Source organism: Dendropsophus ebraccatus, chromosome 14 (genome assembly GCF_027789765.1).
Source record: "Dendropsophus ebraccatus isolate aDenEbr1 chromosome 14, aDenEbr1.pat, whole genome shotgun sequence".
NCBI lineage: Eukaryota > Metazoa > Chordata > Amphibia > Anura > Hylidae > Dendropsophus > Dendropsophus ebraccatus.
Genome location: NC_091467.1, coordinates 11,862,543 through 11,883,771, shown reverse-complemented (window position 1 = coordinate 11,883,771; position 21,229 = coordinate 11,862,543).

The window sequence follows — 21,229 nt, the reverse complement described above, 5'->3', positions numbered from 1 at the left end:
TCTGTAACACAGAACTCTGGAAAGATGCTGGAAATTGCACACATACCGCCGGAGTTCTAATGTGTCTTACAGAAACCTATTACATTTTTTTCATTCTGAATTTTCTATATTTCTGTATAAAATCATGATAACAATCATTTCAATACATTTCAGTCCAAAGTTGCGCAACAAATTACACATTTGAATGAATGATTCTGTGCAAATGAGGATGGTTACAGATACACATGTGTAATCCTGTCCATAGTTGCATTACAAAGAGCATTACAAATGTGTGAATTGGGTCTTACTCACTCACCTCTGGCATCTCCTGGTAGGATACAGAGCTGACTGAGCGGCTCTAATGAGCTAGGGCTTCATATGTATCTACAGGCAATCTACAGCTATACTATACTTGAGCAATAGACTCTTTGCCTACTGTGTGACAGGAGAGCCGACCAAACAATGCAAGCACCCCCAGAATTCTCTGCTACTGAATGTGGATGTGCAGCAGCTGTACACATGTGCAGTGAAGACTTGTCCACGCTCAGAAATAGCTGTCAATAAATACCAAACCATATCTGTGAGCACAAAGGACGGGGACTTCCTGTGTTTGGTCTCTTTTTTTGAACAGAGAAAAGACCAAATATCAGCATACCGGGAGCATAGCGCACAGGAAGGGAGACACCTAGTGGCCATGTGTATAACATTGATTTAAACATAGAATACATACAAAAAAATAAAGAAAATATATGGCAAAACTGCTTGCGATGTTAATTTCTGGAAAAAAAAAAGTAAATAAAATTGACAGAGCTTCTTTAACCTTTTTCCTGGCTATTATTCCAGGCTTGAGATCTGATTGATCACAGGCGTAAAAGGAATCTGTCATCAGGTTTAGTATTCTTGCCACACTTCGCCCTCCAGCTGCTGATTGACAGTTAACTGCCTATACACAAACTGCCAATCAGCAGATGGTGGGCGGAGTTTTCCGCTTCTCATGAATATCCAGGACTACTGAGCACATGCACGTAATGGAGAGGACTACTAATTGTCCATGTTATTCAGGAGGAGATCTCCGGATCAGCTGCCCAGAATAATGTAAGTGATACATCATTCTGCTCAGCTTCTCTACCACTAGTTTATGCTACCCTGAGATAGGACAGCCTAAACCTGCTGACAGATTCTCTTCAAGCCAGAGATGGGAAACCTTCAGCCCTCCAGCTGTTGCAAAACCACAATTCCCATCATGCCTGGACAGCCAAAGCGAAGCTTTGGCTGTCCAGGCATGATGAGAATTGTAGTTTTGCAACAGCTGGTGGGCCGAAGGTTCCCCATCCCTACTTTAAGCACTGCAAAAAAATTTAGCTACATGTAACAATGACATCATTACTCACTAGGGCTGTGTTCACACAACGTCAAAAATAAAGAAAAGGCTGCCGATTTTGATATTTAATATAACGTCTGTTTTTGCCGCGATTTAACTGACTGCAATGGCAATGCATTGAAGTCAATGAGAAGACGGACGTCCAATGCACAAAATGCATTGAATAATGGACGTTTTTGCCGCGGACATCAAAATAATGAACATGATCTTTATTTTCGGACGTCTTTTGCAAACAGCGGACGTTTTTTATTAGTTGTTCACACACAGTTTTTCTTTCTCCGTTTTTACTATTAAATTCAATGGACTTTTCAATTAAGCCGCATCCAAAGGCCAATTAGTAATCCCAAACTAATGCTACGTTTACACGGAACGATTATCGGGCGAATTTTCGCGATAACAATCGCATTGAGCGATAATTGTTCCGCGTAAGCGAACGATCAAGCGATTAGCTAAAAATTTTGATCTTTGAACATGTTAAAGGACAACTCCCGCGGGACCCCAAAAAAAAAAAAACACAGACACACACAGACACCATACTCACCATCTCTCCGGTGACGATCGTCGCTCGATTCGCCCGCCGTCCGCCTCTCCGTCGCCGCCTTCCGCCATCCAGCGATGTCTCCAACTTCCGGGTCCAGGGGATGGAAAAGGCTGCCAGTGCGCTTGCGCACCGGCAGCCTTTTCATTGGCTGGAGCGCATCACATGGCTTCCAGCAAGCTCAGCCAATCAGGGCTGAGCAAGCTGGAAGCCATGTGATGCGCTCCAGCCAATGAAAAGGCTGCTGGTGCGCATGTGCACCAGCAGCCTTTTCATCCCCATTCACTTTGCATGAAGACGCCGAGGAGGAAGAAGACCCGGACCGCCCCTCGGCTCTGACGTCGTCGTCACCAGATGCCGCCCCGGAGAAGAGGACCGTGACGATCGTAATAGGTAATGTATAAATTCCTTAACTTCCGGGGTGGGGGGTCGGGGGTCCGAAAGTGGGGGAAGGGGGCCAGGCCGGGTATTTAACCACATTACAAAGTTATATAACTTTGTAATGTGTGTTAAATGAGCAAAAAAAAATTTTTGTGGGAGTTGTCCTTTAATAAATCATCATTGATCGTTCGCCAAAAATTCGCAGATCGTTCCGTGTAAACAGTCGTTAAGGGTTCATTTACACAGAAAGATTATCTGACAGATTATCTGCCAAAGATTTGAAGCCAAAGCCAGAAACAGACTATAAACAGAGATCAGGTCATAAAGAAAAGCCTGAGATTCCTCCTCTTTTCTTTGGCTTTAAATCTTTGGCAGATAATCTTTCTGTGTAAACGGACCCTAAAATAATGTGCAAACACCAGTCATTGGCCAGACAGCTAAATGACGTCCGTTATTTTAGATTCAAAATGACAGACGGCGTCATTTTAAACGGAGATGAAAAAAAAACCTTGCGTGAACATAGCCTAGTGGTGAATATTTATGCTTATGAGTATAAAATTAGATGTTAATAATAATATAAATAAAATAAATCATAAAAAATAAATAATAAAAATAATATAAATAAACAAAAAATTTAATAAATAATAAGAATAAAAATAATATAATTAATAAAAAAATAAAAAATAAAAAATAAATAAAATCCAAAATATTTGACCCTGTCTACAGGGTTAGCTCGTGGTATATAAAAAAGGCACACGGCACAGCCAACAAATGACTCCATTCCTATTTTCCGCAGAGAATAGAGCATCGAAACACGACATCTTCGCTACTATCGAGGTCTTGCGGAGTTCTAAGCGTTTGAACCGTGTCTTGCAAGAAGTCACAGTTAGCTGTTTTTGCCCGGCCAATTGTTGAGGAAGGATCTCGTCTGGCGGAGGCAGCATTAGAACTTTAATAGGTGACTCAGCTTAGCTAGGATACAAGCACTCACACAGTGTTCTGTGTGGGTGGCCGTAAAAGTAGAAGCTGTCACAATATTAGCAGGATGGCAAAAGCTTTCAGCTGTAACATTGTGACAAGGCATGGCACACATTGGGGAGGCATTGGGGAACTTACTATGTAAACAGACAGATGGAGATGTTTTGCATTAACTAGAAGATGAGAGTGTTGCCGATTAACTCATGCGGTGTTTGTGCTGGAAAGTTTCTTGCCTGACTAGATGTGATAGAGAAGTGAGTCTGCCGACGATCATTTGTGGCTGATGGTGTAGATAAGTGACAGCTATTTCTCCGGTGCTATAAACGGAGGGAACTGTCTAGAAGATTTATTATGTTATTAGACGATGCGACTGGAACCTGTGTCGGTATAAACAAAAAGGTTGCTGTATTTACTATGAAGATTAAAGGGGTACTCCAGAGATTTTTTTTTTTTTAATACAGATACTTCCATTTGAAAATCTCCAGTATCTCCATCATAAGTCTTCCAGTACTTATCAGCTGCTGTATGTCCTGCAGGATGTGGTGTATTCTTTCCAGTCTGAGACAGTGCTCTCTGCTGCCACCTCTGTCCATGTCAGGAACAATCCCAGAGAAAACCTCTCCTTCTCTGGACAATTCTTGACATGGACAGAGATGGCAGCAGAGAGTACTGTGTCAGACTGGAAAGAATACACCACTTCCTGTAGGATATACAGCTGCTGATAAGTACTGGAAGATTTGATATAAGGAAGCAAAGGAAGCAAGGGAAGGAAGGAAGGAAGGAAGGAAGGGAAGAAGGAAGGAAGGGAAGGGAAGGAAGGAAGGAGGGAAGGAAGGAAGGAAGGAAGGAAGGAAGGAAGGAAGGAAGGAAGGAAGGAAGGAGGGAAGGGAAGGAAGGAAGGAAGGAAGGAAGGGAAAGGAAGGAAGGAGGGAAGGAAGGAAGGAAGGAAGGAAGGAGGGAAGGAAGGGAAGGAAGGAATGGAAGGAAGGAATGGAAGGAAGGAAGGAAGGAAGGAAGAAGGAAGGAAGGAAGGAAGGAAGGGAAGGAAGGAATGGAAGGAAGGAAGAAAGGAAGGAAGGGAAGGAAGGAAGGGAAAGGAAGGAAGGAATGGAAGGAAGGAAGGAAGGGAGAAAGGAAGGAAGGGAAGGAAGGAAGGGAAAGGAAGGAAGGAAGGGAAGAAGGAAGGAAGGAAGAAAGAAAGGAAGGAAGGAAGGGAAGGAAGGAAGGAAGGAAGGAAGGAAGGAAGGGAAGGAAGGAAGGAAGAAAGGAAGGAAGGGAAGGAAGGGAAGGAAGGAAGGAAGGAAGGGAAGGAAGGAAGGAAGGAAGGAAGAAAGGAAGGAAGGGAAGGAAGGGAAGGAAGGAAGGAAGGAAGGGAAGGAAGGGAAGGAAGGAAGGAAGAAAGGAAGGAAGGGAAGGAAGGAAGGAAGAAAGAAAGAAAGGAAGGAAAGAAAGGAAGGAAGGGAAGGAAACAAGGAAGGAAGGAAGGCAAGGAAGGAAAGGAATGGAAGGAAGTAAAATGACAAATCTGTATAGCTTTCTGACTCCAGTTGATTTATCAACTCCAGTTTGATTGTTTTTTCCCCACTGGAGAACCCCTTTGAAAAAAATTAAAACTAAAAATCTACCGCTCTTTGGGGGAGATTTATCAAACATGGTGTAAAGTGAAACTGGCTCAGTCGCCCCTAGCAACCAATCAGATTCCACTTATCATTGCTCACAGACTCTTTGGAATATGAAAGGTGGAATCTGATTGGTTGCTAGGGGCAACTGAGCCAGTTTCACTTCACACCATGTTTGATATGTTTGATAAATCTCCCCCTTTGTGTCTACCGCTCCTATGTGGACCTTTGAGTTTCCATGGCTACAGACTACAAACAATTCCTGTGTAGTCTCATCCTGCAGTCATCCTCCTTTCTATGTGTCCCCTACTTTTTGGCTTGTAATTGCATCACGTCCATTTCCAATAGTAAGTAAAGAAAGATTTGCTTTAAAGGGGTTATCCAGCGCTACAAAAACATGGCCACTTTTCCCCCTCTCTTGTCTTCAGATTTGGTGGGGTTTTGTACTCAGTTCCATTGAAGTAAAAGGAGCTTAATTGCAAACTCCACCTGAACTGGAGACAAGATAGGGGGAAAAGTGGCCATGTTTTTGTAGTGCTGGATAACCCCTTTAAGCATCTACAGAAAAAAAAATGTCAATTTTTACTCCATCCTTAATATAACAATTGCCGCCCTACTACTGGAGTTGAGTGGAATAGAGGTGAGGTGGCTGTTTGATGGGTATTACTTCTCTCTTCCTCTCTTACCTTCTGTCTCTTCTGTCTTGGTTTTCTGACCTTCTTTTTCTGAGTAAATTGTTGTCAACATGCCGGTGTCCTAGATGATAAGGAGCCCGGCAGGATCTGGTAATTCCTTTCTGTAAGTGCTCTTAGTAAGGAGGTCATCAAGTGGATAGGATGCTATCTTCTATCTCTTCCTCTGCTTGTAATGAGAAAGGTAATGTATCTGGAAGTGGTTGGGAACGACTGGGCTCCTTGCTTAAAGGAAAAGTCCAGCAATTTAAAAAAAAAAATAGTATTGTATTGCCCCCCAAAAGTTATACAAATCACCAATATACATTTATTAAGGGAAATGCTTATAAAGTGCTTTTCCCCTGCACTTACTACTGCATTAAGGCTTCACTTCCTGGATAACATGGTGATGTCACTTCCTGGATAACATGGTGATGTCACTTCCTGGATAACATGATGATGTCACTTCCTGAATAACATAGTGATGTCACGACCCGACTCCCAGAGCTGTGTGGGCTGTGGCTGCTGGAGAGGATGATGGCAGGGGGATGCTCAGTGTCCCTCCAGTGCCCTGTGTCCCTCAGTGTCCCCCTGCCATCATCCTCTCCAGCAGCCACAGCCTGCATAGCTCTGGGAGTCGGGTCGTGACATCACCATTTTATCCAAGAAGTGACATCGCCATGTTATCCAGGTAGTGACATCACCATGTTATCCAGGAAGTGACATCACCATGTTATCCAGGAAGTGACATCACCATGTTATCCAGGAAGTGACATCACTATGTTATCCAGGAAGTGACATCACTATGTTATCCAGGAAGTGACATCACCATGTTATCCAGGAAGTGAAGCCTTGATGCAGTAGTAAGTGCAGGGAAAAAAAGCACTTTATAAGCATTTCCCATAATAAGTGCATATTGGGAATTTGTATAACTTTTGGGGGGGCAATACCATACTTTAATAAAAAAATTTGCTGGACCTCTCCTTTAAATGATAAAAATAATCTTTTGGAACTAACCAGAGAGGCCAGGATTTTTATTATAGTCCTGGATGAGCCAAACTGTGAAGAGTCTGGCAGCAGTTTACTTCCTCTATCTATTCCAAATACACAAATGCGTGGCCAAGCTGGGCTACAAATATGGACAATAACTGTCCAAAATAAAAAAAAGGCTGAAAATAAGCCTGAAATAATCAGACATTTTTAAATTTAAAAACATGTTTTTTGACCAGTCTAAAAAAACTTTATGCGCACATAGCTTGATGCAAGCATTGAGTCCTTAAAGGAGTTATCCGGTTAGGTAAAATATCTATTGAATCATCCCCCCTTCTGTAGACCAACAATTCATTGCATACATGTCATTACCTTTTCTGTCTCCTTCCCTCAGTTTTGAGCTGATGCTTCCTGCTAAAATACACAGAAAACTGTATCTGAGCTGTTCAGTCTATCTCTGCTCTCAATCCCCTCCTCCCTCCTCCTTGCCAATATGGTTTATGTAACAAGTCCCTAGCTGCAACTTTAATCACAGTGAGTTCATCAGCAAATTAACCTCAGATTAACCCTCCCAGCATTACAAAGAAGCTACAAAGTTACAGATAAAGCCTGTCAGGGACTTGTTTACATCAGCCATCTCAGAAGGGAGGGGGAGACAGAGCAAAAAAGCTCACACACAGTGGTGTCTTCAGCAGAAAGCAGCAGCTGAGAACTGGGGGAAAGAGATTGAAAAGGTAATGACATGTGTGAAAGGAGTTGTTAGTCTCCAGGAGGGGGTATAATTCAACAATAATATATATATATATATATATATATATATATATATATATATATATATATATATATACACACAGTATATATATAATTTATTTTTTAAATCAACTGGTGTCAGAAAGTTATACATATTTGTAAATGATGTCTATTAAAAAAAATCTCCAGCCTTCCAGTACTTATCAGCTGCTGTATGTCCTGCAGGAAGTGGTGTATTCCTTCCAGTCTGACACAGTGCTCTCTGCTGCCACCTCTGTCCATGTCAGGAACTGTCCAGAGCAGGAGAGGTTTTCTATATTTATATATATATGTATATATATTACATACATAGTGTAACTTCCATGACAGTTATTGAAATAACACCTAAAAGAAAAGGACAGGATTGAATGACAGAAATCAGGCATTCAAAATAAACAGTATGAACCTTTCCTGCCTACACATTTCCAAGAATTTCCTATTCAATGGCCCAGATAAAAAATAAATAAATCAAGACATAGCCATTGATTATGTACTCTACCACAAGCAGAAATGTAGGTAATAGAATTAATCAGAAAACACAATGTTCTCTATACATTAAGTAAACAGTGGGATAGATTCAGGAGTGTTGTCTTTACCAATCTGCGGGTTCTCTATTTCATATGACACATATCTGTATTACTATTCTCCTATAATAAGGAGGATGTTTTATTGTTATAGAAAGGGGGAGGTTGTCAGAACTGTCACTATTTGTAGGGGGGAAATGCGGACACGATTGAGAGTTGAAATGTGTTGTCACGTGTAGATTGAATTTTGAGATGTTCTCGGAGCCAACTGTTCCTATCGCAGCTACTCCATTGTACATCACCATCTCCCAGTCAGAAACACGCATAGATATTTCTTTATTAGGACATTTAGGGAAAATGAGATGTGTTTACAGCATGCTGTGTTAGGAGTGTTAGCAGGGGTGCTGTGGGAGGGGAATGGTAAGGGTGGGAGGGCTGTTATGATGAGCTGATGCATTCTTGAAATTGTGGTATTGAGTAACTGATAAAGCAGAGAGTAGTAAGAAGCCTCTATGACATGTTTTTGTACCTGGTGTTGGATCCTTCAATAGCAGCTCTAGTGTTCTTTTGAAAGCCTGGAAAAGCCAGGATGGTACCACCCTAAATACAGATAGGTTACAGAATGCAGCTCTTCTTTTACTCTGTAATCATTGGATTGTGTGTGGTGTGGTACTACCCTGTTAGGTTGGTGTTGTGTGTGACCCACCCAGACTGTCGGTACCGCCACCCACAGAAAGGGGAGATGACCCAAGGACGGTGTAAATACCGTGTAGGTGCTTGAGCAATAACCACTGAGTCCCATTATAATAAATAAACTCTTCTTTACTGAAGGAACACTTTAGTACAGCAGCTGACAATAGACTCTTGACTTGACTGGACAAAATCTGTGCTGAGAGCTTTAGAGGTGGGATAGCAGTGCTGACTTGGTTCAGGGCCGTTTTAATACATTGGTGGGCCCAGTGCACAGCCCTCAAGAGTGCCCCCCCCCCCCCCAACCCAGCGTTATCAGAATCGGAGCTCCACACACAGTATAATGCCCTGAATGCCCCCACACTGTATTAGGAGCTCCAATACATATGGTAGTTACCTTATAATATATCACCAATGATACCATTACATAATACCACCACACCATGACCACTATCACTACAGCCCTATAACAGTTACATCCATTTACTCACAGGGGGCGTCTTCTCTGATCAGAGTCTTTCACCTTTTCTTTCACTCCATCCAGCCTGGGCCACCTTTAAGTCTTCCCCCGACTGTGAATCTTCTCTCCAGAATCTGCCAGAGAAACATTTTAGGCTCCAACACATACAGTATTAAGGTCCCCTGTACCCCTATACAGTAGTCACCCCCCTCTGTGCCCCTATATAGTAGTTACACCCCTCTGTGCCCCTATATAGTAGTTACACCCCTCTGTGCCCCTATATAGTAGTTACACCCCTCTGTGCTCCTATATAGTAGTTACACCCCTCTGTGCTCCTATATAGTAGTTACACCCCTCTGTGCCCCTATATAGTAGTTACACCCCTCTGTGCCCCTATATAGTAGTTACACCCCTCTGTGCCCCTATATAATAGTTACACCCCTCTGTACCTCTATATAGTAGTTACCCCCCTATGTACCCCTATATAGGTAGTTACCCCCCTCTGTGTCCCTATTTAGTAGTTACACCCCTCTGTGCTCCCTCTTAATAATTAGGTATGCTCTGTGCCCCAATATAGTAGTAAGGTCCCTATATAGTTTAGGCCCCTCTGTGCAGCCCCAATGTTAGTATAGACCCGTGTGCTGCCCCCAGTAGTATAGAAAGCTGTGTGCTGCCCCCAGTAGTATAGAAAGCTGTGTACTGCCCCCAGTAGTATATAGAGCTGTGTGCTGCCCCAGTAGTATATAGAGCTGTGTGCTGCCCCCAGTAGTATATAGACCCCCTGTGTGCTGCCCCCAGTAGTATATAGACCCAATTGTACTGCCCCCAGTAGTATATAGACCCCTTGTGCACTGCCCCAGTAGTATATAGACCACTAGGTTCTGCCCCCAGTAGTATATAGACCCCTTGTGTGCTGCCCCTAGTACTATAGACCAGTAGGTGCTGCTCCCATTAGTATATAGCCCCTTCTGTGCTCCCCCAGTTATATATACCTGCCACTGTGCATCCCCCAGTAGTATATATACCCCCTGTGCACCCCACAGTAGTATATATATCCCCAGTGCTCCCCCAAGTAGTATATAGTCCCCCTGTGCACCCCACAGTAGTATATATATATCCCCTGTGCTCCCCCAAGTAGTATATAGTCCCCCTGTGCACCCCCCAGTAGTATTAATATCCCCTGTGCGCCCCTATATAGCCCCCTGTGTGCTCCCTGACTTATATACACCCCCCTGTGCACCCCCCTTTTATATAATCCCCCTGTGCACCCCTGTTATATATATCCCCTGTGTGGCCCCCCCCAGTTATATATATACCCCCTGTTTGCCCCCAGTTATATATATATATATACCCCCTGTGTGCCCCCAGTTATATATATACCCCCTGTGTGCTCCCCGTTATATAACCCCCCTTTTATATAATCCCCCTGTGCACCCCCAGTTATATATATATATCCCATGTGGCCCCAGTTATATATATATATATATATATACACCCCCTGTGTGCCCCCCAAGATAAATATATCCCCCTGTGTGCTCCCCAAGTTATATATACCCCTTTATATTTATGTGCCCCGTTATATATATATATACACCCCCTGTGTGCCCCCAGTTATATATACCCCCTGCGTGCCCCCAGATATATATACCCCCTGTGTGCCCCCAGATATATAAATACCCGCTGTGTGCCCACAAATATATATATACCCCCTGTGTGCCCCCAGATATATATATACCCCATGTGTGCCCCCAGTTATATATACCCCCCTGTGCACCACCTTTTATATAATCCCCCCCTGTCACTGTGCGCTTCCCCAGTTTAAATATACCTCCTGTGTGCCCCCCCAATTATATATACCCCCCTGTGCACCCCCCCAGTAGTATATAGCCCCCCCTGTGTACTGCCCCCCGTTATATAGCCCCACTTTGTGCTTCCCCCTCCCATATAGCAAGTAACAAAACAATAAAAACACTTTATACTCACCTGGGTCCGCACGTTCCTCTTCACCTCACCTCACTCTTATGGCCACAGGCAGTGCTTTGCCTGCGGTCACAAGAGGCCGCTCTCCTCTCTCGCGGTGTCGGCGCTGAGTGACGTCACTCAGCGCCGATACCACTGCGGGAAAGCGGCCTCTTGTGACCGCAGGTAAAGCTTTGCCTGCGGCCACAAGGATGACTGACAGGGAGGGAGCCAATGGCTCCCGACCTGTCAGTGCCGCTGCTGCCACCTGTACCTATGAGCGCTCATAGCTACAGTACAGAGTGCCGTAAGGGGGGGGGGGCTGCAGGGGGCGCCATGGATGGGTAACTTACCCATCCCGATGGCGCCCCCCTGACAGGCTGGTGGCCGGAGCCCTGTGCAACCGCAATGGTCGGACAGAGCAAAGGCCGGCCCTGCTCAGGGGGAGCCCCTTTAACCAGTGGGCCCAGTGCACGTGCACCATGGGCCCTCTGGTTAAAGCGGCCCTGACTTGGTTGCGTGCTGAGAAGTAGAGTGAGTTCAGAGAAGTGGAGAGGAGTAGGTTGTGAGAATCCCAACCCAATTTAGTACTGTGCTCTGCCGGAACTTTAGAAGAAGAAGTTGAATACTTGAGAATACCTTAGAGTAGAAGAATACTTGTGCCCATGTTTCGACCTCTGTTGTGATACCACCTATTGCCCTGTAGTGTCAGGTGACCAGTCCTAACAAGGTGACACAAGCCCCAGTCCTTACCTGAGTTGAGCAAGGTGGCCAAAATTACCTGGTTACACCTGCGCTGTGAGATAGAGTACGTAGGCTTGTAGCAACTTTGCTCTATCTGGATAAGTTCCTCTAGCTTTAGGATAATGTCCTTCACTTTTAGAGACATTCAACGACGTGAGTTGGGGTGATCCCTGACTTGTCCTCTCTGTTGGCGTTTAGCACTGCATCGTTAGAATAAGTGTTGCTTGGAAGAAAAGAGTCTCTGCGTTTCCCATGTAGATACACTACAGCTGGTCTGTCCTGGAGGGGGAACCTGGCAGGGGCAGGCTACCAGCTAAACTCTGCAGGAGACTCTGGTCTGTGTGTCTTGCCTCTACGAGAACCAGAGAAGAACTCACTAAGTGTGGGTGTACACTTCCTCTCCCCATGTGACAACTTCCTACAGGGTGTGTAACAACTCCTGTGAGTGGTGGAGTTGAGAGTTCAAGAAAAAAATGAGGATAGAGATAGGTAGAAGAAAAGAGTAGCTTTCATTGGTGTGCAGAACCATGTGGTACAGAAATAACAGTAACCCATTAGTAACTACAGCTGTGCAATACTCAGGCATATACAATATTGACATCTAGTGGGGAACAATAAAATAACTTCTGAACACTCTAGCACCACTTAAGCTGACAAAAGAACTTTTTGGACAGGTGTATGAGACAAAAAAAGAAAAGAAAAGAGCCACAGCGGTGGGACACTCATCCTAGGGACTAAGGACTATGGAATTGTCATAAAGCACACACACCCTACTGCACTGTCTGTACAGATAATACAGGAAAGAAGGTACACAATAAAAAAAAATAACAAAAAACATTAATAAAGAACAAACATTGACCCAGATGTGTGGTTTGCCAAGAATTTACTACCATACTCTGCCCTCTGACATAAAATATGACAGACTCTGCCTTAAGACAAATATAGTCCTATGCTATGCCCCCTGATCTAGTTATGTGACCCCTGATTATGAGTTAAGTGCCCCCTGATTATGCGTTGGCCTCCATACTATGTCCCTGATATAAAGATAGTCCCGACCCTGTGATCCTTGATTTAAAACGGACCTGTAACTTGCATCTTTTTATTAATATGAAAATGAGTTCCAAAAGCCCAGGAGGTGTTCCCCTTGGACACAAAATTCCAGCTAACTCTAGCGGCCACCACCAACACCCCTGAGTTCTCTTCTATTCACTTCTAGCTGCTTGATTGACATCCACCAGATACCCCTCCTGGGGCAAATTCCTGTACCTGGGAGCTTCCAGTATCATGAACAATCATGATAAAGGTTTGCACTAGTGTACTGACACAGCTGTGTCAGTAAACTAGTGGGAACTTTTAAACTGCTTAGGAACTCCCAACTCAACATCTTCTGGTTTTGTTTCACTCTTGGTTTTGGATAAAAATACTGTCCAGGAACTAACCAGGGGTGGAGGGATTTACTAAAGTAAAAGTTGGTGTATTACACATTGGTCTTAAAGGGGTTGTGTAATTAAAGGTTCAGAAACTACTTCTATTAAAAAATCTCCAGTCTCCCAGTCAGGGCCGTTTTAATACATTGGTGGGCCCAGTGCACAGCCCTCAAGAGTGGGCCCCCCCTTCCCTTTCGGCACATTGTATAATGTACTGAATTTGCCCCCACACTGTATCAAGAGCCCCAATACATACAGTAGTTACCTTATAACACTATTTCCACCATACAGTGATTACATATTACATAAAAACTGCACTAAACAAAACAGAAAGCTATCATCAATGATACCATTACATAATACCGCCACATCATGACCCCTAACACTACAACCCTATAACAGAGTGCAGTTACATCCAGTGACTCACCGGGGGCGTCTTCTCTGATCAGAGTCTGTCATCTTTTCTTTTTCTCTCGATCCAGCCTGGGCCACCTTGAAGTCTTCTCCTGGCTGTGAATCTTCTCTCCAGAATCTGCCAGAGAACTATTTTAGGCTCCAACACATACAGTAGTTAGGTCCCTTGTACCCCTATACAGTAGTTACACCCCTCTGTACCCCTACATAGTTACACCCCTCTGTGCCTCCATAGTTTTAAGGTGTCCCTGTAGTATATAGACCCTCATTTGCTCCTCCAGTTATATACAGCCCTCCTGTGCGTTCCCCCAGTAGTATATAGCCCCCCTGTGCTCTCCCCCAATATTATATAGCCCCCCATGTGCTCTCCCCAATAGTATATATCCCCCCTGTGCTCTCCAATAGTATATAGCCCCCCTGTGCTCTCCCACAATAGTATATAGCCCCCCTGTGCTCTCCCACAATAGTATATAGCCCCCCTGTGCTCTCCCCCCAATAGTATATAGCCCCCCTGTGCTCTCCCCAATAGTATGTAGCCCCCCTGTGCTCTCCCCAATAGCATATAGCCCCCCTGTGCTCTCCCCAATAGTATATAGCCCTCCTGTGCTCTCTCCAATATATAGCCCCACTGTGCTCTCCCCCATAGTATATAGACCCCTGTGCTCCCCAATAGTATATAGCCCCCTGTGCTCCCCAATAGTATATAGCTCCCTGTGCTCCCCAATAGTATATAGCCCCCTGTGCTCCCCAATAGTATATAGCTCCCTGTGCTCCCCAATAGTATATAGCTCCCCTGTGCTCCCCTATAGTATATAGCCCCCCTGTGCTCCCCCATAGTATATAGCTCCCCTGTGCTTCCCCATAGTATAAAGCCCCCTGTGCTCCCCCATAGTATATAGCCCCTGTGCTCCCCCATAGTATATAGCTCCCCTGTGCTCCCCCATAGTATATAGCTCCCCTGTGCTCCCCCATAGTATATAGCTGCCCCCCATAGTACATAGCTCCCCTGTGCTCCCCCATAGTATATAGCCGCCCCCCCATAGTACATAGCTCCCCTGTGCTCCCCAATAGTATATAACCCCCCATACTATATAGCTCCCCTGTGCTCCCCCATAGTATATAGCTCCCCTGTGCTCCCCCATAGTATATAGCCGCCCCCCCCATAGTACATAGCTCCCCTGTGCTCCCCCATAGTATATATCCGCCCCCCATAGTACATAGCTCCCCTGTGCTCCCCAATAGTATATATCCGCCCCCCCATAGTACATAGCTCCCCTGTGCTCCCCAATAGTATATAACCCCCATAGTATATAGCTTCCCTGTGCTCCCCAATAGTATATAGCCGCCCCCCCATAGTATATAGCTCCCCTGTGCTCCCCCATAGTATATAGCCCCCTATGCTCCCCCATAGTATATAGCCCCCTGTGCACGTGCACCATGTGCCCTCTGGTTAAAGCGGCCCTGCTCCCAGTACTTATCAGCTGTTGTATGTCCTGCAGGAAGTGGTGTATTCTTTCCAGTCGGGAGAGCAGGAGAGGTTCATTAATTTTGTATGGAGCCACCGGAAAGAGTCCAGTGCCGTACTTGGCTTTCTCTGCCAGCTTTATAGAGAATGGATAGAGCTGTGGGTCACATGCTGACCTGCTGCTTCAATCTAGTGATCTAGAGATCCAATCTAGAGATCCCTGACTACTAACCTATTGCCCTTGGTTACGACCCAGTAAAATGGGCCAGGCATGCTTAGTACAACTGTAATCCCAGTCTGCAGCAAGAACTGTCCAGAGCAGGAGAGGTTTTCTATGGGGATTTGCTGCTGCTCTGGACAGTTCCTGACATGGACAGAGGTGGCAGCAGAGAGCACTGTGTCAGACTGGAAAGAATACACCACTTCCTGCAGGACATACAACAGCTGATAAGTCCTGGAAGACTGGAGATTTTTAAATAGAAGTAAATTACAAACCTGTATAACTTTCTGACACCAATTGATTTGATAAAAAAAAAAAAAATCTCTGGCGTACCCCTTTAATTTCCCTTTTATGTATGAACCCAGCCTAAGGCAGAGACAGGAAGTATCTTCTAACCCACAGATAGGTTTTAACTGTTCTAACTAGAGAATCTGGCGAATCAAGATTCGCTGTGAATAGCGCTGTCAATGCACTTTGTTTTGCAAAGCTAATTCCCGCCGATTCGTTAAGGAAATTCACAAAAAAAACAAAATGGCGGCTGCACATGCTGCCTGGAGTGTCACTGGGCAGGAGAGAGATTAACCATAATCCCTAGTGCTTGTCCAATCAGCTGCAGGCCCCTCTGTGATGTCAGTACCTCCCTCTCTATATAAGGCGGTTTGGTAACGGAGGTGGCCGGTCTGCCTTGTGTGGAGGAGAGAGTAGGATGGCAGCAGGCAGATAGAGCAGAGCAGGGAGAGACTAACAGAGTGATATAGGGACAGAGAGAAGAGGAATGGCTGAAATTGGATGATTGACTTTTTTTTTTTTAAATAGTGATTTTCCGATTTTTGACACTCTAGACAGGATATCGAATCCACCTATTTTGGGTGTCTGGTGAGTATCCAGACTTACACAATTGATGGCCTATCCATCAGTATTAGGGGTCAATGACAGGTTGATCAAACGTATAAACGAGCACCGATCTGCTAGATCGGTACTCGTTTACTAAACCTATTACACAGCTCGATAATCGTTTAGCAAGGGCTGTATATATTTCCAGCCCACTCCTTCTAATGATAATCAATGGCGTGGGCGGGCCGGATGACGCTCTGGGGGCGGGGCGGTGTTCCTAACAGTGCTCCCGGCCAAAGATTACGACGGCTAACAGTGCAGGGCCGAAGCCAAACGAATCAAATCTTAACGACTTTGACTGAAAATTTTGTGAAGCTTGTGAAACTTGTGAATTTCCGGCTGCTTCTTTTTTTTTTGCAGAAATCAATAATTGGGTTTATTAGGCAAATATGCCATTATCTGCATTCAAAAAGACTTTCCCCAGGTCCCCCCCTCCTCCTCCTCTCTCTCATTCACTGCTCATTATCGGGAAATCTTGACTCTTTTACATCAGTCGGGCCCTGTGTAACCTATGGAGAGGGGAGGGGGAGGAGGGAGATTAGTCGCCAGCAGAGAACAAAGGATTACACAGAGGGACCTGTGTGACAGCCAGTATTCAGAGGTCAGAGATGTCAGTGCTGACTTCAGAGCAGATAGCCTGGTGATGTAGCTGTAAATTAACTCTTTGTTGTCCTGTTTTGGTGCCTCATCTCCCTCCACCCCTCCCCTCTCCATAGAAAACAATGAAGACAGGGGGGAGAGCTTCAAACTGCTTTTTCATGATAAAAATGCATTTTTCGGCTAATAAACCCAATTACAAAGTTTCTTAAAATCGCCTGTACTATTGATTTCTGCAATAAAAATGTAAACGACAGTGACACTTTAATATATATATATATATATATATATATATATATATATTTATAATCCTATAGTTGCTAATGTAACCTGCCTATTACATGAGAGCGATGCATTGGTAAAGTCTACTCCTCCCTATGGCAGAGCAGAGAGTTAATAATGTAAGTGTTTTTGCATCTGATTTCCTATTCAGAATAAAAAAAAGGAAAAAAAAAACCCTTCCATTCTATACCCTGTTATGAGAGAAGTTGTTCGCCATAGCAACAAGAAATGAAAGAGCCTCTTTTTTTATGTAGGCCAAATTGCTGTCTCCTCTTGTACAGCATTGCATTTCAATCACAATATTATCACATCACTGCATCGAGGCGGCCTCCTTCTATATAACTGTTGGCGTGCTCCCTGTACTAGCAAACACTCTCTATCCCCTTCCCTCCAGATGCGCCAATTGAAGAATGAAAGAAAAGGTGTCAGGTTTAACGAATCCATGTAAGACAAACAAAAATTAATTTGGTGAGGAGAAAAACAGGCAGCTGGGAAGTGAAAGCCTCCTGTTCAGTAGGATGTGATTACCCATCTCCTGTGTGTGGGAATAGTTCTCCTCCATCCATAGTATCAGCCATCTATCCTCTGTATTATAGAGACGCCAGTGTATGATTGAGAAGAGGGAGAGAGGCGATCGATAAACCTCGAGAGTCTTTTTACTATACAGTTTCTACAGGTGCGATAGTAAAATGACGATGGACGAAAAGATTTGTGTTTATAAAAAAAAAAGGTTCGCAAATATTTACAAGATCCCGAATCAAAAATTCATAAGATCGGGAATAGAATGCGTGCAGATAGATTGTGCTTTATGGTAGTGAGTATACATTAATATTTCATAGATCGGTCCGCTCCCTCAGTATGGCTACAGATCTATTACATGTGGGGAGGAGGAAGGGTTTATCTATATAGTACATGGGGCATAGATTGTGTCACCTAATTATTATGTATAATGACTGGTCATTGCTGATGTATATAAAGACTGAATAATCCCATTATAGAAGTGCTGCGGTATATACTACATTCTCATCGCTGTGTAAGTAGGATGCTGTATCGCTGTATTTTTCCCCAAAAAACTTGACCTATTCCCTTACAAATGTTTTCTTCATACAGGGAATCAGGTTACATACTGAGCTCTCAGTACCAACTATACTAAATATCTATCTATCTATCATCTATCTAATATCTATCTATCTATCTATCTATCATCTATCTATCTATCTATCTATCTATCTATCTATCTATCTATCTATTACTATCTATCTATCTATCTATCTATCTATCTATCTATCTATCATCTATCTATCTATCTATCTATCTATCTCCTATCTATCTATTATCTATCTATCTATCTATCTATCTATCTATCTATCTATTACTATCTATCTATCTATCTATCTATCTATCTATCTATCTATTATCTATCTATCTATCTCCTACCTATCTATCTATCTCCTATCTATCTGTCTATCTATCTATCTATCTATCTATCTATCTATCTATCTATTATCTATCTATCCATCTATCTATCTATCTCCTATCTATCTTATATTTATCTCCTATCTATCTATCTATCTATCTATCTATCTATCTATCTATCTATCTATCATCTATCTATCTATCTATCTATCTATCTATCTATCTCCTATCTATCTATCTATCTATCTATCTATCTATCTATCTATCTATCTCCTATCTATCTATCTATCTATCTATCTATCTATCTATCTATCTCCTATCTATCTATCTATCATTTATCTATCTATCTATCTATCTATCTATCTATCTATCTATCTATCATTTATCTATCTATCTATCTATCTCCTATCTATCTTCTATCTATCTATCTATCTATCTATCTCCTATCTATCTATCTATCTATCTATCTATCTATCTATCTATCTATCTCCTATCTATCTATATATCTATCTATCTATCTATCTATCTATAATTTATTTTTCTATCTATCTCCTATCTATCATCTATCTATCTATCTATCTATCTATCTCCTATCTATCTATCTATCTATCTATCATTTATCTATCTATCTATCTATCTATCTATCTCCTATCTATCTATCTATCTATCTATCTATCTCCTATCTATCTCCTACCTATCTATCTATCTATCTATCTATCTCCTATCTATCTATCTATCTATCTATCTATCTATCTATCTATCTCCTATCTATCTATCTATCTATCTATCTATCTATCAATCAATCTATCTATCTATCTATCTATCTATCATTTATCTATCTATCTATCTATCTATCTATCTATCTCCTATCTATCTATCTATCTATCTATCTATCTTCTATCTATCTATCTATCTATCTATCTATCTATCTCCTATCTATCTATCTATCTATCTATCTATCAGTCATCTATCTATCTATCTATCTATCTATCTATCTATCTATCTATTATCTATCTATCTATCTATCTATCTATTATCTATCTATCTATCTATCTATCTATCTATCTATCTATCTATCTATCTATCTCCTATCTATCTTATATTTATCTCCTATCTATCTATCTATCTATCTATCTATCTATCTATCTATCTATCATCTATCTATCTATCTATCTATCTATCTCCTATCTATCTATCTATCTATCTATCTTCTATCTATCTATCTATCTATCTATCTATCTCCTATCTATCTATCTATCTATCTATCATTTATCTATCTATCTATCTATCTATCATTTATCTATCTATCTATCTATCTATCTATCTATCTCCTATCTATCTTCTATCTATCTATCTATCTATCTATCTATCTCCTATCTATCTATCTATCTATCTATCTATCTATCTATCTATCTCCTATCTATCTATATATCTATCTATCTATCTATCTATAATTTATTTTTCTATCTATCTCCTATCTATCTATCTATCTATCTATCTATCTATCTATCTATCATTTATCTATCTATCTATCTATCTATCTATCTATCTATCTATCTCCTATCTATCTATCTATCTATCTATCTATCTATCTATCTATCTCCTATCTATCTCCTACCTATCTATCTATCTATCTATCTATCTCCTATCTATCCATCTATCTATCTATCTATCTCCTATCTATCTATCTATCTATCAATCTATCTATCTATCTATCTATCTATCTATCTATCATTTATCTATCTATCTATCTCCTATCTATCTATCTATCTATCTATCTATCTATCTATCTATCTTCTATCTATCTATCTATCTATCTCCTATCTATCTATCTATCTATCTATCTATCTATCTATCTATCTATTATCTATCTATCTATCTATTATCTATCTATCTATCTATCTATCTATCTATCTATCTATCTCCTATCTATCTATCTATCTATCTATCTATCTATCTATCTTCTATCTATCTCCTATCTATCTATCTTCTATCTATCTATCTATCTATCTATCTATCTATCTATCATGCACTTGTGTATAGCCATAGAATGATATGCATTGATATATTTAGATCCCAGTTTTCTATAACATCTGCTCCATCCTTTTGCCTTGATCAATGTACAACTTCATCCATATTTGTGAAATCATGGCAATCGCATCCCTACACCAATATCAGCCGAAAACTGCTGCAAGGTTTGGAGAAAAAAAAGTGCAATGTTCTTAATGCTAAACAGGTCACATGGAGGATATACATTCCAGCAGATTTCATTTCTATGTAAATTCACTTTCTAAACCAAATTGAAGCTGCATGTTACAATCTGATTTGTTTATGTATTTCATCACATAAAGAACTCATTATTCGGAGGTCTGCTCTACACTGTATTGCACAGAGAAAAACACATTCCCTTCCAGGCAGATATGCAAAAATATTACCTTGTGGCTTCCAGGACCGGCGAAGATACCACATCAAGAAGCAGAAATCCGAATTTTATCTTTGGAATAGCTTCACTTTTAGGTTCTTAGAATTCTGTATGATGAAAAAAAAATTTATATTAAAGAAATGGTTTTTTTTTGGTAGAATTGTGCTTAATTTTAATATATTCTAAGACTGCCTGATAATCTAAGACTGCTCCCTAAAAGGGAACTCTGGATAAATAAAATAGTTTTAAATTAACTGATGTCAGAAAGCTATACAGATTTGTAAATTACTTCTATTTAAAAATCTCCAGTCTTCTGGTACTTATCAGCTGCTGTATGTCCTGCAGGAAGAGGTGTGTTCTTTCCAGTCTGACACAGTGCTCTCTGCTGC